At 44.7% G+C, this 5,281-nt stretch overlaps 1 long non-coding RNA gene across 1 annotated transcript; it reads left to right on the top strand.

Annotated features, from left to right (window-relative positions):
* The first annotated feature begins 591 nt into the window (after positions 1–591).
* LOC137317662 (uncharacterized) lies at positions 592–4,979 on the top strand. Its single transcript, XR_010961737.1, has 4 exons — positions 592–773; positions 1,509–1,595; positions 4,438–4,605; positions 4,778–4,979. It is a non-coding gene; the product is annotated as an uncharacterized lncRNA (long non-coding RNA).
* Positions 4,980–5,281: the final 302 nt, after the last annotated feature.

Genomic DNA, 5,281 nt, shown 5'->3' on the forward strand with positions numbered 1-5,281 from the left:
ATTGTTGCTACGTAATGAATGGAAACAAACAGTTCAGTTAAACCAGAGAGAAGCAGATTCAACACAAATATGACAGATAATAAAAGGATCGGTTAGTAATTCCCTAAGAACTGGAGAATCTGAAATGGATCCTTGTGAACAAGTCGGGATTTTACCATCTTGATCGGATCGGTAAATACAGGTCACTGAAAGAGTCTGATAATTTAATTGCAATAAATGATATTTATTGCTGTTTTTCTCACTGCCTGAGATACGTCCATTGAAGAGGCTCCTTCTCACTGTTACTTACACGTCGACGGACACCAACTGAGCAGTCCGTGTGTCGGAACATCCCACCCTCTTACCGATGTGTGGAGGCAAATTACAGTCACCGGACTGTCAACGTTTGTAGGAGAGGGAAGCAGAAACACCAAACATTCAGTAACAAAGAGTAAAACACAGCTTTCAGGCAGTCAACCGCCAGTGGGCGAGCTGAGCTTTCCCCGCAGGACGTCGGTCCGTTATCTTAACTCATCAATGACACAGCCCTTCACACTCTCCAATATATCCACCATCTCTTCACCCAGCTGGCAGCATTCGTGCGTCTGAGACAGAAGGTCGTGGATTCAGGCCCCTCGATCATTAATCCAGGCCGATAATACAGTGGGATCTAAAATCTGCCGTTAAAGTGGATGAAAGCTAACGGGTTGTTGAGTATTAGCCCACGACTACAACACACACCGGCCAGCGGTGGGGCCTCACACACAATGGGAGGCTCCGGGGTTAACCAGGCGGTAGTGAACCCAGGAAATTTCCCATAATCTGCCCCCTATGTGTGAGGCCGCAGTCGGGGAGGGAACTTCAGGAAAATGCCCCAAAAACTGTCGGGCCCGTTGCACCTAAATTAAATGTCGAGCCAGTTTAATGGGGAATAAAGAGAGAGACTCCCGTCCCCTATAAATTAGGACTTCAGGGGCATTTAAAACTTATAACAGGACGTAATAAACTGTCCCTGTTACATAAAGTCCTGTGGGACGGATTTCATAGCAGCCGTTAGCGCCGTTTCACAATATAACTCACCCCGAGATATTATACAGATTAATATAATGCACAGAGTATGAAGTACAGGTAATCTCCACTTATCATTTAATTCGAGGAAAACGCTCCATTCACAAGAAATGCGGGATTTAAGGAGCAGCAGAAATGAGAAAAAAAATCGCCAAACATGATGGGCAGGTCACTGACCTCCAGGAGGGTAATTCTGATCATCAGGGAATGAGACCGGACGAGGGACATTTAAAGGCTTCACACAGAGAGCACTTTATTTAATAAATACATTTACTGACAGTTCCTGAATATTTGGGGAGTTGGACAGAATGAGATTCATTGTCAGTGACAGGGAAATCTGGTTATTAATTTCCAAAGATTTTTCAGTGTTTCCTGCAATAACCGAGAGGGAAAAATTATATCAGATCCAGGGTTTGATTCAGTTTGTTTCTCTCTCTCTCTCTCTCTCTGTTTGTGTTTAGACTGGGGAACAATGAACTGGGAGATTCAGGAGTAAAACTATTGCCTGCGGCTGTGAGGAACCCGGGCTGTAAAATTCAGGAACTGGGGTAAGTATCAGACTGTGTGAGATTGTGTTTATAATACCTGGATGTCTAACACTGTACATTAATGTCAGTATAAGTAATAACAATTCGAATAAATACTGTGAATTTACTCTGATTCCTGTTGAAAGGGCAGGATTGGGAACTAAATATTTCTGGATATGGTGTTCAGGAAAAATAGGGAGGGAAAGAAAGAGGGGGTGGGGATGGCAGTATTGATTAAGGAGGATATTGCAGTGCTGGAGAGAGAGGATCTCCTGGAGAGGTCAAGGACAGAATCTATTTGTTCACAGTTAAGGAACAAAAGAGGTGCCATTACACTACTGGGTGTATTCTATAGGCCACCAACTAATGGGAAGGATATAGAGGAGCAACTTTGCAGGGAAATTACTGAGAGGTGCAATAGCCAGAGAGTGGTGATAACGGAGGATTTCAACTATCCGAATATAGACTGGGATAACAATAATATAACGGCCAAAGAAAGGGAGGAATTTTTGACATGTGTTCAGGATAACTTTGTCGGCCAGTACACCCCCACCACCGAATAAGGAGGCATTGCTGGACTTGGTTCCAGGGAATGAGACGGGCAAAGTGGAGCAAGTTTCAGTGGGGGAGCATTTAGGGAGCAGCGACCATAGTATCATAGCTATCGAAAATAACTTTCTCGATTCTAAAGTAAAAGTGCTCAATTGGAAGAGGGCCAATTTCAATGGGATGAGAACAGATTTGGCCCGGGTAAATTGGAATCAAAGATTGGTAGGCAGAACTATAATTGAACAGTGGGCGGCTTTTAAAGAGGAGATGGTTATGGTACAGACAAGATACATTCTAACGAGGGAGAAAGGTAGGGCAACGAAAGCCAGAGCTCCCTGGATGGCAAAGGAGATAGAGAATAGGATGAAGTGGAAAACAGCAATGTATGACAGGTGTCAGGTTGATACCACAAGCGCCAACCAGAGAGAATATCGAAAGTTCAGAGGGGAAGTGAGAAAGGAAATAAGAGGAGCAAAAAGAGAGTAGGAGAATAGACTAGCGGACAAGATAAAAGGGAATCCAAAAGTCTACCACACACATGTTAATAGTAAACGGGTAGCAATAGATGGGGGGTGCGATTATGGACCATAAAGGAGATCTACTCATGGAAGCAGTGGTCATGGTTGAGTATTTTGCATCTGTCTTTACCAAGGAAGAAGATGCTGCCAAAGTTCCCATGAAGGAAGATAAAGTTAAGATATTGGATGGGCTGAAAATTGAGAAAGAAGAGGTTCTAGAAAGGCTAGCTGCACTTAACATAGATAAGTCACCTGGTCCGGATAGGATGCCCCCAGGGATGCTGAGGGAAGTAAGGCAGGAAATTTGGGAGGTACTGGCCATAATCTTCCGGACATCCTTAGATACAGGGGTGGTGCCAGAGGACTGGAGATTTGCAAATGTTACACCCTTGTTCAAAAAATGTTGTAAACATAAACCCAGCAACTATAGGCTGTCAGTTTAACATCGGTGGTGGGGAAACTTTTGGAACCGATAATACGGGACAGAATTGACAGTCACTTGGATGAGCGTGGATTGACTAGGGAAAGCTAGCAAGGATTTGTTAAAGGCAAATCGTGTTTAACCAACTTGATAGAGTTTTTTGATGAGGTAACAGAGAGGGTAGATAAGGGCAATACAGTTGATATGGTGTTTATGGATTTTCAAGAAGCGTTTGATAAAGTGCTACATGGTAGGCTTGCTATCAAGATTGCGGCTCCTGGAATAAAGGGGGCAATAGCAACATGGATAAAGAATTGGCTAAATGACAGGAAGCAGAGAGTAGTGGAGAATGATTGTTTTTCGGACTGGATAGAGGTGTACAGTAGTGTTACCCAGGGGTAGGTGCTGGGACCACTGCTTTTCTTGATATATGTTAATCACTTGGTCTTGGGTGTACAGGGCACAATTTCAAAATTTGCAGTTGGAACAAAATTTGGAAGGGCAGTGAACTGTGAGGAGCATGGTGATAGACTTCAATAGGATATAGACACGCTGGTGGCATGGGCGGACACATGGTGGATGAAGTTTAAAGCGGAAAAATGCGAAGCGATATATTTCACTCGGAAAAATGAGGAGAGGCAATATAAACTAGAGGGCACAATTCTGAAAGGAATAGATGGATCTGGGGATATATGCGCGCAAATCGTTGAAGGTGGCAGGGCAGGTTGAGAAAGCATTTAAAAAAAGCATACGGGGACCTGGGATTTATCAATAGAGGCATATAGTACAAAAGCACTGGTTCGGCCACAACTGGAGTATTGTGTCCAGTTCTGGGCAGCGCACTTTCGGAAGGTGGTGAAGGCCTTAAAGTGGGTGCAGAAAAGATTTACCAGAATGGTACCAGGGATGAGGAATTTAAATTACGTGAATAGACTGGAGAAGCTGGAGTTGTTTTCCTTGGAACAGAGAAGGTTGAGAGTAGATTTGATAGAGTAATTCAAAATCATGAAGGGTCGAGAGAGAAACTTTTCCCATTGGCAGAATGGTCAAGAACCAGAGGGCATAGATTGAAGGTGATTGGCAAAAGAACCAAAGGTGACATGAGGAAAAACTTTTTTACACAGCGAGTGGGGTTATGATCTGGAATGCACTGCCCGAGAGGGTGGTGGAGGCAGATTCAATCATGGACTTCAAAAGGGAAATGGATAAGCACATGAAACGAAAAACTGCAAGGCTACAGAGATAGGGCAGGGGAATGGGACTGTTTGGATTGCTCGTGCATCGAACCAGCGCGGACTAGATGGGCCAAATGGCCTCCTTCCGTGATGTAACCCTGTCTATGATGCTAGGATTTCTCTCTCTCTCTGATCCACAGGATGGAGTACAACGATCTCACAGATTCTTCTACAGATGAACTCATCTCCGCTCTCAGTACAATCCGGTCACTGACGGTTCTGGACCTGAGATTAAACTCCTTCACAGACCGATCTGTCCCCGCTCTCTGTTCCCTCATACTGACCTGCAGGAATCTGGAGCGGATCCGGTGAGTATTAGTGTTAATGTTCAATATAATAAACAAAATATCAATGGGATTCAGTTCCTTTCATGGGTAATATTTGTCTGTAATTATTATTGAAATATTAACCTCAGTCTCCCTGTTATTTACACTGTTGTTCAATCTGTTTATTTCCTGTTTAAACTTTAATCTGTTTCAGGCTGAGGGGGAATCTGTTCAGTCCAAACGGAAAGAGACAACTGGAGTCACTGCGGGAATCCAGACCCGGAATGAGTGTGACAGTGTGAACATTTCAATTTATAACCATTCCTGGTCTCATTATTTGAACATTTCAATTTATAACCATTCCTGGTCTCATTATATGAACATTTTTGGCCGATTCTCTGTCCCTCCCCTTTAACCGGCCGCGCTCCAGGTTTAAATCCGACCGGCCCTTTAACGGTTTCCAGCTCGAGCTGAGCGAACGTCGTCTCACATTGTGACGCCAGAGGCCCAGCGACAGGGTCACGAGACTCAGTCACCCGGTCCCCCAGCGCTGATTCTGCCGGATATCCGGGGCTGGATGGTACCCAATGGGGCACTGGGTCAATGTACAGACAGGAAGGGCCCAGGGTGGGGCTCAGTCTGGGCTGCAGTGGGGCACTGGGTCAATGTACAGACAGGAAGGGCCCAGGGTGGGGCTCAGTCTGGGCTGCAGTGGAAA

Source organism: Heptranchias perlo, unplaced genomic scaffold (genome assembly GCF_035084215.1).
Source record: "Heptranchias perlo isolate sHepPer1 unplaced genomic scaffold, sHepPer1.hap1 HAP1_SCAFFOLD_63, whole genome shotgun sequence".
Taxonomy (NCBI): Eukaryota; Metazoa; Chordata; class Chondrichthyes; order Hexanchiformes; family Hexanchidae; genus Heptranchias; species Heptranchias perlo.